Here is a 22762-nt window from a genome sequence, read left to right on the forward strand (position 1 = left end):
GTTAAGATCCATACCATTCCCTTTCATCTGTGAGATGTCTGTTCCCAGGGGACCGAGAGTGACTCAGTCTACTTTAATTGCTGAAACTTTGATCTTTTCACCACTAGTTTTACATGCAAAGATGACATCAGAAGAGACATGCTGGGAAAAAAGGAAAATGGAGGAATAAAAGAACTACAATATGCAGATGCACAGTAGCACCTAATGGAACATTGAACACTTCATTAATGAGATATTTTCACCTTGATGGTGGAATTAATTTATTGCGTTGCATGCTTGGCTATGTAGATAAGCTGCTATTCAGTTAAATGTGTACCCGCACTTATCCCTTGGAAAAATGACTTTGTGTCATATCTTTACGGCATGACCTTTTACGTGTTAGTCGGATAGGAATGCATAGCATTTCTTATGCATACGTTCCACATAGTGATGAGTTTGTCCTTGAAATTGTTCTTATCGCATACGAACATTAATCTAATTTTAATATAAATAATACTGCATATTTTCACTTTTTTATGAAGCCAAGTTGGCAAAAAGGCACAATGTGAAAGTTTTTATACTTTTATTTTTGTTCTATTAGTCTAGGCTACATGATGTTAATGTTAAAACCCTTGCTGGTTGGTGGTCTCATTGGGCTCTCAGAGTTGAGTAGCTACGTGCTGTGGTTGTCATGAGTGCAGTGAAGAGAAAATAAAACCATGTTTACATTATTCTGTACCTCCCCACTGTCTACCTCCATTCACAGTGGGTTGGATCAGTAGGGGATACTGGTCTCTCATGTAAGAGATGCCAAACTAATCACCAGTTCTTTATTTTCAAATAAACAAAATGTGGGCGTGGGTTGGGGTTGCAAAGGTCTTGAAGGTGGAAATGATCACAAGCTCTGTATAAGAATTGTTTGCAGAGAACAAATTACTGTGTTTTCCGATTGCATGCACCTATGTAGTACTGGAAAACATCTTCAACCTCTCATGCCTATTAAACCTTTGAATGATGCATTGGAGTTAGCTATTACCTGAAGCTTTTGTTTATTGCTAACAGTGGAATAAAAGCTTTAATGGCCACATGATTATTAGGCATCAAACAGAAGAACGGCAATGTTCTGGACTCTTGGATAGGTTCTGTGTGAAGCTTGCCATCTTGAGGGCTTTTGAACAGACATGTGTAAGCCCTCCTTGTTGCACAAAAGCTTTGTTCTCTGCATGTGAAAGCGATACAAAATGGAGGCGTTTGCATCTTGGCCTTTTATATTGCTACAGAAGGATAGTGGTGCAAATGCCAAAGCCTCTCAGCAGGCTTTTGAGCTTCTGGGGCAGGGGTGCAAGCTTTGATCCTTCGAAAATGTGTTTGTGTGTGAAGTGTTTGCTGGGAAAAAAAACTTTTCTACTGAGATTCGTGGTGGACGGTATTGACATGGGATGCTGAGTTTTTCAGAAATCAAGATGCAAATGGTCAGAGCTTACTTTTGGGAGACATTATGTTGGCCGTGACCCCTCGCGATGCCCCTTTCAGTTAGGTTCAAAGGATAAAACTCTGGGTCAGTGCAAAGGAGTCATGGGAAGCTGTGAACATTTAATAGTTTAACCTTAACATTTCAAGAGATTTGCTTCTGTAAATTACTAGTCTTTGAATGTCATGGTACGTTGTTGGCAAATGCCTTTGTGTGATTTTGGTTTTGGCAGTGTATTAGGTCTTAGTTTATAAAGCACACCATCTCTTTACAATGACAAAAAACAATCTATGCATAGCTCAGGCGCGTGGTACGATATCTCACCAGGCCTGATGTATTTGTGTACCTTCAGTATTTACGTCAGAGACAATGGTCGGCATTCATCTTCTCCCTCTGACTACTTACAGCTAAGCAAATTAATTTCCTCAGGGAAATTAAGTACTTCTGTGTCATATAAATTCACCGTCCTCCACCCAGGCACACACACAATTACTGAATTTCTCAATACAACATCACTTACTTGCTTGTACAGCCAATATGTACAGCTAATGCTTTTTCTCAACCAATTTAAATATATATTAAATAATAGAGAAAAATTACAAGACAGTTTACTGGCATGCTTTAAGGCAACAGGAAAGGCATTTTAAACTCATCTCGGATTCAAAACAACATACATCTTTATTTTCCTCTGATAACCAAAACTTAGGATGCAGGATGCAAAAGAGTATAATTCATGCTACTTCAGATGCTATTATAATATAAATACATTTAAAATTGTATTAAATATACAAAATTACAGCAGTAATATCCTCCCATGTTGTTCTCAAATATGTTTTGGTTTAAATCTAGGTTGTCAACGTATTATGAAAATGTGTCTACATCGATACATCAATAAAAGTGTCTAAAATCTTAAGGGATTACCACACGGATACGGTAATGGTCTCATGTTTAACATAACTCAATTTTGATTGCTTGGTTCAATAAACACCTTGACAAATTAAAATATTATGTCATTGTCTTTTTTTTAATTGTTGAGCGGTTTCTAAACCACCTCTATACTCCTAGTGTGCCGCCTTTGATTGAGTCTTTATAAAGCCATGCTATTTTTATTAAATATCAAGTTATGCACACACACACTCGCTTACAAATATGCAGGCACACACACACACACAAACATTGCTAATTGAAAAATGTTATGATTGTTTTTATGTGTCAGCTCATCAAAGTTAAGATTTCATTACCAGTGACTGTGTGCATCAGTATAATCTTTCCAATGTTTTATTTTCTAACTTAACTCTTAGGTGCGGTTTTATGGAGATGGGTTATCCTAGTCCCAGACTAAAATGCATGTTTGTGCTGACTTAATTTAAGAACAACTTGCGCAGAAATATCTTCACATATACTAGTGCCAATGTTTTGTCTAAAGATGCACACCAGTAATAGCCTAGAAATCTAGACGCACCCTAGCGGCCGCAAAATATATTTGCTGCCAGGGTTTAGTCTAGGCACTCACAATACACTTAACAGCTCCAAAAACCAAAATTTGGTCAGGCCAATCACATCGTGTGTAGCGTCTGTGGGGCGGGCTTAACATGATGACGACAGAGCTGCAACGGTTCCTACTTGAAAACAAAGAATTGCTGCTGCTGCTGCTGGCGAACAGCTTTCTTTTGAAGCGGCTTTGGCCGCGACTCTGGAGGACTTAGACTTATGTTTTTCTTTGAGAGAAGAGCAAATAACCCTACTGAAGTCCTTTTTAAGCAAGAAAGATGTGTTTGGAGTTTTGCCGACTGGTTACGGTAAAAGTTTGATATACCAATTAGCTCCACTGGTGATAGCGCTATCCTATTGCGTGCAGAGGTATTTTGAGGGACAACCTTATATCCCGCCCCTTGCATTGAGCCGTTTGTGTGAAGAGTTGCCAGACCTTACATCTTGATGTAGGTCTGGCTAACCAGGCTACACCAGTAATGTTTTTTGTAAAGTATGTTTGTAATGTCCTATTATAACTAAGGCATATTCCAAGATTAATCTAAACTCTGTCCCACTGGGGTGGCTTCCCGGACAGAGAATAGCCCAACCCATGGGTTGTTGAGGCCATTTTTGTTTTTTTATGTGTTTCAGCAAATGGAATGATTTTTGGTGACACATCTTATATTGACACCTATTTTGAGAAAATGCTTTGAAATTTTTCGAAAACTCAATGATATACTGTGGGCTAATTCACTACCCTTTTGGGTTGTCCGTGTTCAAAAAGCCCCTAAATTAAAGCAACACTAAAGAGTTATTGCTCTTTGCTCCCCCTACAGGTTAGAAGCGTAATTGTTCATTAGCACTGTCGTAAATACTGCAGCATAGCTGGCTCTGATTGGATTGTAGGTCTGCCGTAAAGCAAGTTTTTGTAGTTTTCACTCGAACTACAGGACTACTACCCGACGGTTGGAAACTTCTTTAGTGCGGTTTTGGCCGATAGAGGGCTGCAAAGCGAATGTGAAAGTGCCATTCACCCTGTTTTGAGTGGATGAACCACTGAAACTTTTTTGGAAACGTTATTTTAAGTTAAAAAAAACTCTTTGGTGTTGCTTTAAATGACTGTAAAAATTGATCAGATAATTTTTTTTTTAATGGTGCCACATGGTGATCAACAGTAAAAATGACAAATTTTTACCTCTTAGCAAAAGGAAAAACAGCCAACAATCAAGAATGCATGATAAAAAGGTGTCATTGCTTTGCAATCAAAAAAATGTCATTATAATGGTAGTCAATGGGGCAAAAAAGCCACGAACAACTAATTAGGGAGAAAAAAAATAAAACTGATGCTGCATAAAAACTAAAAATGCACAAAAACTAAAAATGAATCAAAGCCCATGTTTTTACCATAGAACGTAAAAAATATGGACGTAGTGTCCGTGACGTCACCCATTGGCTTGTGAAGATCGTTTTTGAAGCTTAAAGTAGGCGTTGCCTGGCGTCGCCATCTTGGCCGCGCATCACCGCGAATCACTCGCAGAAAACCGAAAATGGGTAATACCCTATTAAAGCACAACTTCTCATATAAATCCGGTCCAGCGCGACCTAACGTAAATGCGTAGTGACGTAGGGAGGTCACGTGTTACATATATAAAACGCACATTTGCGGACCATTGTAAACAATAAACTGACACAAAGACATTAATTATCAGATGACATACAACAATGTAGGAACGGTCCTCGTTCTCGACGTTCTCGGAGTTTCGCGTTCGTCCTCTGTGACCTCTTGACGTCATGACGTATTGCGTGGGTTCACGTTGGTGCATCACGACCGGATTTAAACGAGAAGTTGTGCTTTAAAAGTGTATATTTGTTATTTTTATTGTCAAAAATGACAATCGTTTTGCTAGATAAGACCCTTATGCCTCGTTTGGGATCATTTAGAGTCCTTTGAAACTCCGTTGAAAAAAACTGTTAAGTGTTGAGTTAAGTATTAAATGTTGGGCTCTATTAAAGTCCATTAAAATGAGAAAAATCCTGCAATGTTTTCCTCAAAAAACATAATTTCTTCTCGACTGAACAAAGAAAGACATCAACATTTTGAATGACATGGTGATGAGTAAATGATCTGGATTTTTCTTTTAAGAAAATGGAATATTCCTTTAATTAAAAAAGTTTAGCGTAAAAGTCTAGCTTAATTTGTTTGCAGATGCCACTTGGATTAATGCTTTATTGTCTTTTGAAATTCATACATTTTTAACTGTGGTTTAAGTGTTGAAATACATTTGGGGCCACTGTACATCCCTCGCTGATGTCTGTGATGTCATTCATTCAATTATTCATTTTAAGTGTTCACATGAATATTTGATGTGATGTCAGACCTGGCTTGAGCCCTTTCTATAGTGAGTTGGTAATGAGACCCACTAAAAACATGATTATTTGCCAGTCTCAAATTTGTAGTGAACAACTTCTTTCACAGAAAAAGTGATGTTAACACATAGCCTATTACTATGACGTTATTGGCAAAGAGAAGCAACAGACACATTCAGACCCCTCTAGCCATCTGTCATTTATGCTCTACAGGACAATTCCTGTTAAACAAATGCACTCAATATCACAGATATAATGTTCACGAAACATCATTTTCAGAAGCAATATCTTCTCATATTTTGCTCTTTTGGTGAAGTTTAGTGGGATTTATGGCTTTGCTAAACTACAGATTCATGGCTATTTCTTAACCTGTATAGTTTCTCAACATATAGACATTTTGGCTTTATTTGATGGGAAGAATAGAATCGGCTCAGATGATTTATAGGATATTTGTGTAAAAGAGAGCAGGTTTTTTGTGACTGTACCTGCTTTGAAAACACTAGAATAGAGTCTTGGGTAGATGTCTTGGGTATCACTCGACTGCCGGTTGACAATGCAAATCTCTGACATTGAGATAAACAGAATGCAATATTTGAAAATACATCGCACAAAAACAAGCGTGCACACAACAAGTATAAACCACTGAGACTCGATAAAGCCATTCAATCTTTAACCTTCTCAACAGGTACCTCAGAACGTCCTCTGTATTCAGTTCTTTCCTCTAATGTTCACTGGCCATCAACTCATCTCCTGGTGTTCAAATATGGCTGTGTGTGCTGCTGCAATAATGTGATGTTCTCTTGTTTGTTTTCGAGATTTGATGCCCTCACAGTGTGATACTCCTTCATCGGTAGGAGGGAGCAGACCGACTCGCAGAAAACTGCAGTGCTTGTTTGCCGTCATGCTTGAGCTGTAATAATTCTCATGGTGCTAGACCTTTAAAACAAAGAGACGGAAAGTGAACAGTCGCTTGCTGAAGTGGGAGGGACTCAGACTGGTTTTGTCTTGCTGGAGTAAACAGTTTGTCCCTTGAGAGATGCTACAAAACTGGGTTGAAGACTAGAATGATGAAGAGCAGCTACAGGCAGGTCTGTGATGTAATGCTCTCTGATACCTCCACTTACACATGGCTCGTATTTTATATTGCTGCAATAAAACATCGGTTTTGCTCTTTCACTGATGGTTGTTTAATTGTTCTCAAATACAATTTGCATAAATTGGTAATAAAAATCAATAGTCGTAAAATCTGCTGAAGAAGCATACAAACAATAATACATTTTCATTGTTTTATTAAACACACACAATTGTGTCAACATCCAAAATGTAAATTAGAAAAAGTATGTAAATTATTTGGTTAATGATTTTTAAGAAAGAACAGGAGAACATTTCTGCTATAGTCGGTTTCATTGGATGCACACGTGTTGTCGCAGTTACGCCCATGGCCCGAAGTTATCTGTCTGTTTTTCTTTAATGGTCATTGTATACATTGATTTTACACGGTAAAGTTAGCTCAGTAGTTGATACATTTTAGCTATGATTTGAACTAAGGTAACTTAGTTGTTGTTTATTTTGCTTGTTATTACAAAAAATCAACCTTACAAGGATTGATTATTTGCGGAAGTCTACTGGAAGTTAGGTTTGGGCCTTGAAAGCCGTTTGTTTATGTTGTTGCTGCTGAAACCATCTAAAGTATAGCATACATGACAAAGTATGAACCAAACTGAGGAAGTCAGAAAGATGAAAAGATAGATGACACCAATTGTTCAAAATGTTAGGATAGTCCTCAAACAAGACCTTAAATTCATTTTGTTGCAGTAGTGTATTTGTCAGAATGTTGGGTTGTACTCCTCTGATAGTCTCTGTGAAAAGTTTAATAAATGTGTCGCCGGCTAAGCTCTTATAAGGCAACTCTATTGGGAGAATCGGCCTAAGGCATGGGTAGAAAATCTCTGCCCTGACTCACAGAAAGTCATCATATAGATGAACAAATCTGCTGTACTCATACAACTTCCAGTGATATGAGCAATTCTGAAATAATCACTGGAACAGTAGTTACATCATTGATTTTGTCTGCAAGTGTTAAAGTCACGTTGCTTTTTCTGTTAGTAATAGAAAATGAAAGCGTTTATAACTGTCACAGCAGTCTGTTTGATTGACTGAACAAAGCAAACCTATAATCCATAACCATACAGTTGATTTATGTAACAATAATCCAAAGCTTTTCAATGGACCGATATGGATTCTGTATGTTCCTTGCATGTGATCGCATGAGAATACGTGTGTATTTTTATGTAAAGTTTGGTTATACCCACACATTTACTTACGTTTTTTTATATAATATAAACGTGTTGACAGAGCTAATAAGGTTTACAGACGTAAAGATTTGTACATAGTTCTATTTCTGTAATAATTTAACCATTTTTTAATATTAAGGTAATTTACCATAACACACAAAAGGCATTTTCTTCTATGCAACACTAATTACACCAAAACACAGCATAAATTCACAAAATATGTTTTCAAAGGACTATAAACAATCCCAAACGAGGCATAAGGGTCTTATCTGGCAAAACGATTGTCATTTTTGACAATAAAAATAACAAATATACACTTTTAAAGCACAACTTCTCGTTTAGATCCGGTCGTGATGCGCCAACGTGACCCCACAAAATACGTCATGACGTCAAGAGGTCACAGATGACGAATGCGAAACTCCGCCCCAGTGTTTACAAGTGTTGAGAAAGAGGACCGCTCCTACGTTGTTGTATGTCAACTGATACTAATTAATGTCTTTGTGTCAGTTTATTGTTTACAATGGTCCGCAAATGTGCGTTTTATATATGTAACACGTGACCTCCCTACGTCACTACGCATTTACGTTAGGTCGCGCTGGACGGGATCTACACGAAAAGTTGTGCTTTATAAGTGTATATTTGTTATTTTTATTGTCAAAAATGACAATCGTTTTGCTAGATAAGACCCTTATGCCTCGTTTGGGATCGTTTATAGTCCTTTAATACTCCGTTGAAAAAAACTGTTACGTGTTGAGTTAAGTGTTAATTGTTGGTGTCTATTAAAGTCCATTAAAATGAGAAAAATCCTGCAATGTTTTCCTCAAAGAACATAATTTCTTCTCGACTGAACAAAGAATGACATCAACATTTTGGATGACATGGTGGTGAGTAAATTATCTGGATTTTTCTTTTAAGAAAATTGAATATTCCTTTAAAGAATCATTGCAAGGAACAGATCCAAATTCAGCCCTTTATCCAGGGATCTGGTTCCAGTTTTCAGCAGAGACAATAAATGCCAAATCTCGCGTTTGTTATTAATTCAAATATTGCACCCCAAGAAGCTTTACGACACATTGCTTTACAGCAGTGATATCAAACACTCTTTGACTCTTGTTTGCGACATTGCGTCTTTCAGTTGATGTACGTTTGGAATTTAAAATGTGCGCCTTCACAGAGAGATGTCATTTTAACTACTTTTGGTATTGCTTTTGAAATTTCGCAATAAATAAATTATTGTGATAACACTTACCTGTCTGTTATGCTTTTTATTTATAACTATACATGATTTTAATAAACTCTTTTGGCTTTTACGCTATATTGTTATTGTTACAAAAATGTTTCTGAACATTTCTTTCCATTACGTTGCAATACATTTCATTATATTTGTTCATTTTTTGGTATGAAAAGGGTTTGGGTTTAGGGTAATGTTTGAGGTAGGGTTTGGGTGGTAACATTATCGATAAAATATTGTTAAAGGAAATCTTTATGGTATTAAGAGTTTGTAAATGTTTTACATATTGTAGCTGTAAAAACGTAAAAATGCTGTGATTAAATGCTGCAATAGAAAAAAAAATAAAAAAAATAAAGGTGTTATACACTGTAAAAAAAAATGCAACATGAAGTTAAAACAACTTGGTTTCGCAAGTCAATTCAACAAAACTATTTTAAGCTTTTACCTGCGATAAATAGACAAAACTTAGTTGAAATTGTTTAACTAATATTTTATGTTAATTTAACTTAAAAATTATGTTAATTTGACAAAATATGCATTTTTATTGGGTACAAGTGATGTCATAGAAGATCCATTTTTGGTTCCTTGAAGAATCATTTATTTCTTAAATTTTTCTAAAGAAAGTTTAAAGATCTAAAGATCCTTTTGTGAAACAAAAAGGTTTATTAGATGTTAAGAGCATTCACCCATTAAAATGCTTTCCTGGGCCCGATGAGTTCCCCCATCTCATAGATGTACGAGATAAGAGATGTGTCCCATAGTCCCTAATAAACTCACAATGCATCCCTTGTGCCACGTAAGCACCAGTTTAACCATGATGATGATGAGGCCCATATCCTGACCTACAGTCTATGTGTACTATATTAGGTCTATTTTGGTACCAGCAGACCAATGTGGATAAAAAATGTGCCTCGCTTTTGCTCAGCCCTACACTTTCAACAGTGTTTTTGTTATAGCCAAATGCTGATTATTTGGAATAATGGCCATTGTCCCATTCATTTTGACTGCTGGCAGAGACACATTGTCATTTAGAGGGCTAAATTAACACCTGGGGCAGCAGCAGTCTTCCAAATGGCTGGATACAGTTAGGCAGCTTGATTCTGGCATTAATATCTGATTGAAACAGTCTGTATGGGCATAAAATGGATGTATCCCAAACCCTTAATACTCCAGATTCGATTTGCTCAGTAAAGCTAAATCTTAAATGTTGCAAAATGTTTCTCTCACTTGCAATAAGAGCCCAAGCGGGAAAAGTTTCTCTTTTATTAAGGCCGTTTCTTGTGTGGTAGGTAGTTGGTCTCAGCTGTACTTAATAAAAATATTTCAACTTATAGAGCTTTTCTGTGCTCTGTCTGCTCGTTTACTGATAATTTATGATGTTTTGATGAAACCTGAAATCATCAGGTGCTGTTGCTATTGGCAACAATTTCAGTTTTTCATGGTTTTCATTTTATTCTGTCTTCGGTCTTCCCTGGCTAGGGGTTTTGGGTCATGATATTGATATTATGTTTTTGTTAAAGGCGCTTCATCTACAGGGGTTGCAAAGCCTCATCTGTTGGGTCTGCTTCTGTCTGCCTTTGATAAATAATAAATAAACACATTCTGTACAGTAAAAGCTTACCTTTATACATTTACCATGGAGGAAGAAATGTGAGCATTTTCTACTGAAATTATAAGAATTTAAATTCACCAATCTGTGAACAAATACCCTTTCATACTGACTGCATTTTAACTAATATTAAATTTGAAACATAAAACACTTTTATTTAATTTGTCTTTCTTGTTACACTAATAATAAGGTTGTATTTGTAAACTTTAGTAAATGCAGTAGCTAACATAAACTTTATAATGCCAATATAGCTTTTTCCTTATTAATTAAAGTTTTGCTAATATATTGTTTTTATTTTATTGTGCATTAATTAATGTTATACCACGGGTCTGTTGAATGCTGTATTCTGATTGGCTGAGAAGTTAGGTCCGTGGTTATGCATTAATTTCTGATAACCGCACACCTAACTTGTCAAATGTCTTAAAAATAGGCACAAGAGCAATGTTTGTAGTAACCGTGGTATAAGAGGAATAATTTACTCCGGTCCTTTAAATTATTTGAAAATAATGCACACCCGTGGTGTAACGGCACTCAGCTTCGCGTCGTTCCATATTGCACCTTGGGTATGCATTATTCTCTTATAATTCAATGGGCCGTCGTCAATTATTCCTTACTTAACAAACACAACCTTTAATGTAAAGTGTTGCTGTCAGACCTTGCATTCATTCTGTAAAGTTCAAAGGGTCATTAAAAAGGCCAAATATGGGGTTTCAGGTCCAGGTCACGCCCATATATCCATAGCCACAGAACATGCATTTGCAATGCTCTGGTCAAAAGAAGGTCAAGAGAGGAGATTTTGTGAAATCTAAAAAAGTCTTGCAGTTGCTGTTTGTAGAGAACCTTCAACAAATCTTGACATGAGACCCTGTTGACACAACTGTGACTGACATTCAGGAGCTCTGTATTAAGTCAACCACATCTCAATCATCTATCCTTTCAGACTGCAAGCAAGAATACAACCAAGGTTTATACTTCATGTTCAGGGAAACATAAACGCATACTTCTGTAATGCTACTCACTCTACTCACAATCAGTTTATCCCTGGAGTCCATCTCAAACTTGACCCCTGGTTTGCAGTTATCAAACTAGGCTTTATCAATCAGCTCTACTCCCCTGCAGAACTGAAAGTATGTGTATGTATGTGTGTGTGTGCGTGTGTGCGTGTGTGTGCGTGTGTGTGTGTGTGTGCGTGTGTGATGATCTTTGGCATGATGGATAGCAACTGACAGCAGACATAGGACAGATATACAATCTCACAGGGACAACATAATTATCTTCTTGAGCTCTTGGAAGTAAGTGATTGCCCAAGCAAGCTTGTGTTTTTACTGATGTACTCCACTATACAGTACCCTATGGGGTGGTTTCCCGAACAGGGTTTATCCAAGTCCCAGACTAAAGTGCATGTTTGAGCTGCCTAAATCTAAAAACATCTTTCCCTGACATATGTTAACATATGTCAGCCCCATTTGTTATGTCTCAAAATGTACACCAATAATGCTTTTTCTAAGGTATGTTTGTAAAAAAAACCTACTTGGACTAACCTAAACCCTGTCTGGAAAACTGCCTCTATATGTGCAAGGATGTCATTGATATTAAATACATATTAAATCGGTTGCAAATACATAACCAGTGTGTCATTATCAGCTGTGCTTGAGGAGACTGCAACTGTGAAACGCGGTTTCAGTGTTTTAGCCGTATGCTAATTTGGGTAAATGAAAACATGTAAATAGTTTTCAAACCACGCATACAAAACCTCTGCATTTCACATGGGCAGAAAACATAAATGCTTTCTGTGAAGATTTCTTATCTTGCAATGCATTTTAAAATAGTATATTTCAATCATGAATAACACATAATGCACATAAATGGGTTTATAATGACTGACAGATATGCAGTTTTAATAGGCCCTGTGAATGCATTAGTGCATAAGTAAACATGAAATAACCCTAAACAAATTTTACTAAATAGTTATTTGCAATACAATTTGTGTGCGTGTAGTGAATTCTTCTTAAAGCTTATTTCTTCACATTTTAGGAGTCTAACTCTTTGAAAGCTTATCTAAAGGTGACACTGATGGGTACTCAGGGCTTACGGTTGTAATCTATTTTCACAAAAGATATAATTAATTTCATTTCAGATTGCCTCTGAAGGATCAAAATCCTTTGAAAGGCGAAGCAGACAAGCGTAAGATAAATCGACCAATTGACTTACTCTTCCTGATCAGATTTTGAAATTAAGTTAGTTGAACACAACCAGAGGTGGAAATTTATTCGCGTTACTGTAATTATTTTTTGTGTATTTCTTGCTACAACTTAAATCATGTGCCATGGATGCTGATTAATTGCTGGGCGTGGAAACGTGCTAAACTCACAAAAAGAACCATGGAGATGGACGAGACAGGCGTAAGTTAATGCTACTCAGGGTTTTAATTGGGCAGGGACTGAGCCCATGCACATAGGCTGACACCTTGGGCATTATCTTCCGAAGTCTAACAGCTTCACGTAAAGTCAAATTTTCATGTATTTTGGAGGAGCGTGGCTTTGAATGCCGGTTTGAATGGAGGGTGGGATCATGATTTTGTTGCTAGTAGGCTAAAGTTAGCATTTTGTTCAAAATCAGATACCCTGCCTTTAAACAGAACTAATTGGATATAAACATACCTACATGGTGCAAAACATGGAGATATTATATTATCAAATCAAAATTAGACAATTAAAGCATAAGTACTGTAAAGCGTTTCTAAGACAACGCATACCTAAAATGTTAATCCTAAATGTACATAACCATTATGAAAACAAGTACTTATACGTTATTTACAAATAAACAATGGCTGACAAATGACTTTTTAACTAACCTGCTTCAAACTAATTAACGACTGAAAATTACTTTGTTTAATGATAAATGTTTAAAAACTGATTTTTTTTTTATGAACGAAACACTGTATTCATTTTTTAGCACCAGCACTCTGTAAATAAGAAAATCACAATTAACTTAAATATAACAAATGCATTACATCAAGTAGTTATTATACAGTGTTACTGACAAGAGAGAGACATAAAGAAAGCACTGAGGGGCAAATAAAGCGAGCGGAAGGATTGGCTCTCATGCATTAGCAGTTAGGCTAATCCCTGAGGTGTAATCAATGCGGAAATACCCTCGATCAGCAGTATGACAGAATAAACTAGCACGATAGCATATTAAAGTGCCTCGCGCCAATAGCGGGCCAAGAGTTGGAGCTTTAATAAGGAAAAGTGGGATAGGTCAATAGCAACTATTGACAAGCCTGTGTAGCACTCCCAAGACCTTCACTGTCTCTCTCTCTCTCTCTCTTTCAAACTTTCTTTTATACGGAGCTTAGCAAAGAGTGGTGTGCCAGTAATCAGGCTTGGATCTCAGAATGCTAATGCAATGTCCTTGGGGGCAGACTCTTTTATGCTGAGAATATTTGCGTACCGTTTCCTTTCCTCTCTCTTCCATTTTTAACATTCTCTCTCTCTCTCTCTCTTCCTCTCTCTCGCTCTCTCTGTACCATTTAAGATTCCTGTTAAGATCAGGATTTCTCAATGGCGATCAATTAAAGGAAGTCTGGCTGTCTGTATGCTGGATGCAGCACAATAGGATATCTTTATTGTCATAGGATCTCAATGTCTCATTTAGGCCACAGATATATCAGTCGCCACCTTGCTTGGCATGTGTTTGCTTTTTTACAGAGTATGTCTATGTTTGTCTGCTTGTGCTCGTGAGATTTGTTTCAGCTCATGTTCTCATGCTTATGACCCAAATAGCTCAGTTAGCTGGTCAGCATTTGATGAGTGCAGTTTTATTACTGTGTTGATGTATGGCCTATTGAAACAAAGCTTGGGTGGGAAAAATGAAATGCTTACCATTCTTTTCCTTATATAGTTGCCTTTTTGTAATACAAAATTGCCAATCACACACATAAACGATTATTTGCTACTCGCTAATTGGGAGCAGGTGATACTAGGGAGGTGGACCTTTTCTTTCTAGAGTAGGGGAGAGCGGGGCACAACGCTTTTTTGTTTTGGCTCAATCATTAAAAAAAAATGAGTTTGATTAATTATATTTTTACACAAGCAACACACACATCTCTGCTACAAATGAACATTTGAAGTTTGTTTCTATTACATACCATTCTTTGACAATTACACCAAACGTAACAGAAGTGCAAACGTTACAACTTACCCCAAAGGTGGGGTTAATTGTAACAGGCGGGGGGTTAGTCGTAACACTTGCTAAAACTTAAGTTTGCAGGCAAATATTTCAATACTATTTTGTCTATATACTTGAAGTGGATATTGTTTATATATCTGTCTATAATAGACAGGTATCCACACTGTATTCATACATCCAGCCCTTTTCTAACAATAGTTCAATTATAAATGGATACAAATCTCTAAATATGTGAGAAAAAGCAGCACAATTATGACAAAACATTTTTTTTATATATCTGACCCAGTCTGTAATAACCATACTACAGTTTCAAAATCAAATTCTGAGATAATGAGCATCAAAGTCTGATTTTAGCCATTCATTTCATTATAATTTCAATCTTTGACGTGACCTTATTCAATCAATATTAAAGATATGAACAAAAATAAATTTGACACACGATTTTTGATAAGACAGGCACATTTATTTTGTTGGCAGCCAGCAATCATTCGTGTGTAGCCTGTTTAAAACAACGGCAAGAATTACGCTAACGTAAGCGATTTTCATATGGTTAGTGCTGAGGGGTTAGTTGTAACACAGCCTTAAAATAAATTTTCTAAATTTTCAAGCCCACCAAAAAAGTTGCTAAGAGCTGCAGACATATTTCAAAACAATGCTATGTTTAGCAATGGATTTGGTATTTTATCTTATACCCAACTAAGAAACTGAAAAATTTGTGGGAGATCGTCTTTTGGCAATGTGAAAAAAATACCAAAAAAAAAAAACTAAACGCTCAACCTTGTGCAACAATGTAAACTGTCCGTTTTACAACTAACCCCACGTTAGTTTTTGCCCCGCGCACCCCTATACAATTGGACAAAAATCGTGGTAGTGCAGAATGAGTCATCAAAATATTTGGAAGAAAAAGACCTTTTTAACATAGGGTTTATAAAAAGAGAAATATCTGCCAACAAAAATATTCTTTGCCATAAAACTTTTTATTTCACTGTACATAATTTCCCTGCAAAAGAGTGTTGATGAAAGTTTACTTTTTCAATTCTGTGACAAAGTTAATGGCCTGTGTCTTTCAGTCTGGTGGTAAAATTGGCAGGCAAAATTGTTTGCTCCCATGTTTCTTCTTCTCCTTATTGGTCTAAACAAAGACATGTTGTACATTTCTGCTCCCTGTCGATAGTATGGAACTGCCTGAACACATTTTCTCCTCAGAGACAGGCCGCGCAAAATCCGACTCTCACAAAGTGCTTCGCTTTGTAATTATGTCCATAACTTTGTCTCTGGTGACCCAGCATTCTGTCTGTCAGGCATTCCTCTGGTTGTAGTATGACAGTACCACAGTATGACATTCACCATTGATTTTTATTTCTCACCATTTCCTAGCTGGCACAATAAGATTGGGTTGGCATGGATTTTGATTCATGAGGAGTCAAGATAGCTTGGCTATTATTATTATTTTTTATTACTTTTTGGTCTTCACCAAAATACATCCATATATCACATCTATGTCAGATGGTCAATATTCAGTGGGGATGTTCGGTTCTTTCATTATTTCCAACTTAAATATAGCCTATTCTCAAGCTGGCGGTCACTGTTGATAGTCTGGAATAGACCTCTTTGATTTATGTTCAGTATTAGCAGAGTTACAGTTTCTATTTACAGAGTATCCTTATTATTTGTACAAGTTAAGGTTAGCATTGTACTTTAAAGAATAGATTTTTTATTTACAAATTTTATTTACAAATTTTATTTACAAAACAAAGCATTGCAAAACGCAAACAACTTTGATTTATATGTGACCCTGCTTGTGAAAACCTAGCTAAAGTAATTTTCAGTGATAAACTGATTTTTACATTGAAACCATTGGCCATTTCAAAGATAGCCTGGATTTCATAGACACACCTTATTTGTGTCTAATGTGTATGTTACTGAATAAACACAATATGGTTTGTGGGAAAAGGGGATTATGATGGTTAGACAGTGAAGGGACCCCCCTGTTGCAATGTATAAAATAGTCGCATTAAAAAAAAATCTAATCTAAAATGAGATCCTTTTAATATTTCTTAGATATTTTTATACAATATACGGATTTTACATCTGTGCTCTGTGCAAAGAAACCACTGAGCACGTGACACGTATGCACAGTTATACAGTCTTGTTCAAAATAATAGCAGTACAATGTGACTAACAAGAATAATCAAGGTTTTTAGTATATTTTTTATTGCTACGTGGCAAACAAGTTACCAGTAGGTTCAGTAGATTCTCAGAAAACAAATGAGACCCAGCATTCATGATATGCACGCTCTTAAGGCTGTGCAATTGGGCAATTCGTTGAATTAGTTGAAAGGGGTGTGTTCAAAAAAATAGCAGTGTGGCATTCAATAACTGAGGTCATCAATTTTGTGAAGAAACAGGTGCGAATCAGGTGGCCCCTATTTAAGGATGAAGCCAACACTTGTTGAACATGCATTTGAAAGCTGAGGAAAATGGGTCGTTCAAGACATTGTTCAGAAGAACAGCGTACTTTGATTAAAAAGTTATTTGGAGAGGGGAAAACCTATAAAGAGGTGCAAAAAATGATAGGCTGTTCAGCTAAAATGATCTCCAATGCCTTAAAATGGAGAGCAAAACCAGAGAGACGTGGAAGAAAACGGAAGACAACCATCAAAATGGATAGAAGAATAACCAGAATGGCAAAGGCTCAGCCAATGATCACCTCCAGGATGATCAAAGACAGTCTGGAGTTACCTGTAAGTACTGTGACAGTTAGAAGACGTCTGTGTGAAGCTAATCTATTTTCAAGAATCCCCCGCAAAGTCCCTCTGTTAAAAAAAGGCATGTGCAGAAGAGGTTACAATTTGCCAAAGAACACATCAACTGGCCTAAAGAGAAATGGAGGAACATTTTGTGGACTGATGAGAGTAAAATTGTTCTTTTTGGGTCCAAGGGCCACTGGCAGTCTGTGAGACGACCCCCAAACTCTGAATTCAAGCCTCAGTACACAGTGAAGACAGTGAAGCATGGAGGTGCAAGCATCATGATATGGGCATGTTTCTCCTACTATGGTGTTGGGCCTATTTATCGCATACCAGGGATCATGGATCAGTTTGCATATGTTAAAATACTTGAAGAGGTCATGTTGCCCTATGCTGAAGAGGACATGCCCTTGAAATGGTTGTTTCAACAAGACAATGACCCAAAACACACTAGTAAACGGGCAAAGTCTTGGTTCCAAACCAACAAAATTAATGTTATGGAGTGGCCAGCCCAATCTCCAGACCTTAATCCAATTCAGAATTTGTGGGGTGATATCAAAAATGCTGTTTCTGAAGCAAAACCAAGAAATGTGAATGAATTGTGGAATGTTGTTAAAGAATCATGGAGTGGAATAACAGCTGAGAGGTGCCACAAGTTGGTTGACTCCATGCCACACAGATGTCAAGCAGTTTTAAAAAACTGTGGTCATACAACTAAATATTAGTTTAGTGATTCACAGGATTGCTAAATCCCAGAATTTTTTTTTTTTGTACAAAATAGTTTTGAGTTTGTTCAGTCAAAGGTAGACACTGCTATTTTTTTGAACACACCCCTTTCAACTAATTGCCCAATTGCACAGCCTTAAGAGCGTGCATACTGTATCATGAATGCTGGGTCTTGTTTGTTTTCTGAGAATCTACTGAACCTACTGGTAACTTGTTTGCCACGTAGCAATAAAAAATATACTAAAAACCTTGATTATTCTGGTTAGTCACATTGTACTGCTATTATTTTGAACAAGACTGTATATTTTGTTTTGACATTGCAAATGTACTAAAATGATCGGTTACGCTTTATAAAGAATGGGGAACAAATATTAACTATACATATGTAATTTACAATCACCAGCCACTTTATTAGGTACAATTGCTTGTTACACAAATTGCTAATTGGCCAATCACATGGCAGCAATTCAGTGCATATAGGTATCTAGATGTGGTGTGGACCAAGTTCAAACCAAGCATCAGAATGTGAAAAAAATTGAATATAAGTGACTTTAAACATGGCATGGTTTTTGCAGCCAGAGGGGCTGGTCTGAGTATTTCAAAAACTGCTGATCTACTGGGATTTTCCTGCACAACCATATATGGTTTACAGAGAATGGTCCGAAAAAGAAGAAAATGTTCCTTGTTGATGTCAGAGGTCAGGGGAGAATGGGCAGACTGGTTCGAGATAATACACTGAAAAAAATTATTCATTCAATTTAATAAATTTTTTTAAGGTAAGCGGTTGCAATCAATTTATTTAAGCTACATTTAAACAAAAAAAATGTGTTGAACTTAATCAATTTTATTTAGTAACCCTAGTATAAAAAAGCTTAGTAATTTCTGCCATATTTAATTGTGCTACATTCTCGTATATTATTTATTTATGACTGATGAAAAATTATTAATTGAATTTAATGATTTTTTTTAAGGTAAGTGGTTGCAATCAATTTATTTTAGCTACATTTAAATAAACACATTTCATTGACTAACTTTCAACATTTTTAAGGAAATTGTTTGCAATCACTAACCTTAAAAACAATATATAAAAATGACCCTTAAATGGCTTTGCAAATACACCAAGTGGTAAGTTTAATGTTATTCAGCAAAGTAGTGCATGTTCAATAACAATTTCTTTGTGTGTACAAGTGTTTAAAACAAGTGCTCACTGCACATTCACAAAATATAAAATAAAAAAAACACAGATGGAAAGAGGCCACAATGTTTGTGAATCAATAAAACAGCACAAAAGTCAAAAACAGCAGTGCTGACTTCACACATTGCACAATAATTATTTTTAAAAAAAGTGTTACATTTTTACAGACAACAGTTATGAATCATTAAAAGCATTATTAAAATGTTTAAAACTACGGATTCCCAGGTCTTAAAGTCGCCATGAAACGGAAGTAGCGATTGCCTTATTTTCCCCGTGGTGACGTATATCCGAATGAAACGGCTTTTGAGATGAAATAAGGCAGGGCTGGATTTGAATTTGTCCATCGAGATCTGATTGGATCGTTTGAAGTTGGGTCGTGTTGCTAATTGCTAATCACTGCGATCTTCTCCCGGACCCCGCCCACCTGCCATACTTTTGACCGGAAGTGAAGAGAGATCGTTTTGAGGAGGGGAGGAGATTTGCATTTTTGATTAAAGATTATGAGCACAGACGAATTTTTAAAAAATAATGAAGCTCACAGATAAGTCATTTGTTAATAATACCACACTATTAAAAATACATATATAGTTTTTCATTTCAATTTCATTGCGACTTTAAATGATAAACAGAGTAGACTGTGACATCTGGACTAACATTTCATGCTGAGCATGCACATACATGTCTGCTACAACATTTCAGTATTAAAGGTGCAGGGTGAAATTTTTAAGAGGATCTTTTGACAGAAATGCAAAATAACATACAAAACTATATTATCACGGGTGTATAAACACCTTTCATAATGAACCGTTATGTGTTTATTGCCTTAGAACAAGACCTTTTCATCTACATACACCGAGGGTCCCCTTACATGGAAGTCGCCATTTTGTGCTGCCATTTTTTTTACAGAAGCCCTTAAAGGACAATTTTTTGCTAAGTTGTCTCCAACGATGACATGTTTGTCCTTCTCTATGTGTTTCAAAAGCGAGAAGTGAGCCGTGGACTAAGCCGTTGGTTGCAACTCGCAACCTCACCACTAGATGACGATAAAAATTACACACTGCACCTTTAAAACGTTTTTCAGTCCTTGAATTTTTGGGGAGAGCTTTAGAATCCATCTGCATAATGAATTTCTAAAAAAATTCAAAAAAGTAGTATTTTAGTTCTTTGGGGTACGCCAAATTAAGCACATAGATTGTACCCAGCATCAATGCAGGCTTGTGCCACAGATTTGAGCTGCTCAAGAATCATCACTCCAACAACGACTCCAATATCGTCATAGTCGCCAAGAACACCTTCTTTCTTTTTGATTACACATATGCCCATGGTGATGTTTTCCAGGTCTTTCAATAAGTCATCTTGTTGACTGTCCTACATTTAAATAAAAATAAGCTGTTATTAGAGATTGTTCTGATTCATAACACTTTGACAAGTCTACAGGCAAGGGTAATTACAAAAACTATGACACCCCTGTTGCCCATATATAAAACAGTGCCCTCCATTAATACTGGGACAGAGTGCACACTTTGAGCTGTATTTAGAGGGTATTCACAAATTCTAATTTGTCTTTAGGATTTAGGAATTACAGTCGTTTAAATGGGCCAAACGTAATGGGACAGTTGAGCTGTAATGGACATGCAGTTTGTATTTGTTAAATAATTTCCTCATATATGAAGCATGTTGTGATCTAAAGTTGAAGTTTGGCATTTGGACGCTGTGGCTGTACACACATCATGTACACAATTCACGTCCATAAAACAACTTTTAAGCGAACTGTCCCATTATATTTGGCCCTGAAATACATTTTTACATATATAATAACATATCCCAATATTTATGAAGGGCACTTTGTGTGTGTGTGCGCGTGTGTGTATGTATGTATGTATGTATGTATGTATGTATGTATGTATGTATGTATGTATGTATATATATATATATATATATATATATATATATATATATATATACACACACACATACACACACACAAATATATATATATATATATATATATATATATATATTTATATCTGTGTGTGTGTGTGTGTGTGTGTGTGTGTGTAAGCAACTCCGAGAAAGCGAAAACATAGTGGAACTGCAGGTAAGCACTGCAGCTTTTAAATTTGGACAATTGATAACGAATTTATCGTGACGTGAATTCTAAAACACGTTATGAGATATCGCCACTGATATATTTATAAGCAGCATGCAAAAACATCTCTCTGACACTTTTAAAAAACTTTTATATAGTACTGGCAAGCACAAAGTCTCATATTAAGCGAGTTAATAACAGACAAGGCCAACATCAGAGCCAGGGAATTCCTGTAAGAGATGTAGCCCAGAGAGGGCGGTAGTCAGTGGGGCGAGTAAACACTGACGTCCGCTCTCTGGTTCTCACGTACCGTAGCTTCCTTAAGCAAACGTTCAAACAGGCGTTCTCTTAACTTATCGACTGAATATTTGAATATTATACAAATATATTCTCGACTGAACTAATCTTAAAACTACATCTTGTGACAAAGAAACGCTAATATTAAGAAACGGCTTGTTATGAGATTCAAAACAGTTTAAAATAACTATGTTGTTGTTTTCTAGATTTCGTTTTTCAAACGTGTGCCGTCGAACTGTTGTATAAAAGCAATTTCGCTCTCGGAGTCGTGTGGTATTTGGTTAACTTATATCGTCACGGCTGTGATTGCCTCCAGCACTCTGCCTGGAGGAGCTCTTATAAACGGCGTATTTTAAGTATATAAAAATATTCACGGTAAAAAAAGGTGCTGTATTACATGAAATATTACTTACTGTGCAAATAGACCGACTGAGCAAAACTCCGGGGCTGAAATATCCCGTCTTCCTTTCCCACCGTCACCGTGAACCTGACTGGAAACTCCTTTTAGCACCAGGGAAAATGTGCATTTGTGCGCATGCGCAAAGAACCAAACTATTTTTTTAAACTGAATTTAATAAATTATAATGACTTGGATTTAAAGCACATATAATTCGCTTAAAACCTATTAATATATACTAATTAAAATCAAAAACTTAAATAAAATAATTAAAACTAGCTAAATTGAATTATGCTTCATTTAATTGGGGCCATAATCATTTTTTTCAGTGTAGAAAGGCAACAATAACTCAAATAAATCCAGCTCTGAATGCACAACACGTCGAACCTTGAAGCAGATGGACTACAGCAGCAGAAGACCACACGGGATGCCACTCCTGTCAGCTAACAACAAGATATTAAGGCTATAATTCACACAGGCTCACCAAAATTGGACAATAGAAGATAAAAAAGTTGCCTACTCTGATGAGTCTTGATTTCAGCTGCGACGTTCATATGGTAGGGTCAGAATTTGATGTAAACAACATGAAAGTATGGATCCACCCTGTCTTGTAAGAACGATTCAGGCTGGTAGTGAAAGTGTAATGGTATGATATTTTCTTGGCACCCTTATGGCGCATTCACATGGGGCGTA

The 22762-nt window shown here is 36.4% G+C and overlaps 1 long non-coding RNA gene across 1 annotated transcript; it reads right to left on the bottom strand.

Moving 5' to 3' along the window:
• Positions 1–19386: 19386 nt before the first annotated feature.
• LOC135778636 (uncharacterized) lies at positions 19387–22371 on the bottom strand. The gene is made up of 3 exons (XR_010544601.2): positions 22086–22371; positions 19900–20654; positions 19387–19513 (listed from the first exon to the last, which is right to left on the bottom strand). It is a non-coding gene; the product is annotated as an uncharacterized lncRNA (long non-coding RNA).
• Positions 22372–22762: the final 391 nt, after the last annotated feature.

The sequence above is a fragment of the Paramisgurnus dabryanus genome, chromosome 2 (genome assembly GCF_030506205.2).
Source record: "Paramisgurnus dabryanus chromosome 2, PD_genome_1.1, whole genome shotgun sequence".
Classification (NCBI taxonomy): Eukaryota; Metazoa; Chordata; class Actinopteri; order Cypriniformes; family Cobitidae; genus Paramisgurnus; species Paramisgurnus dabryanus.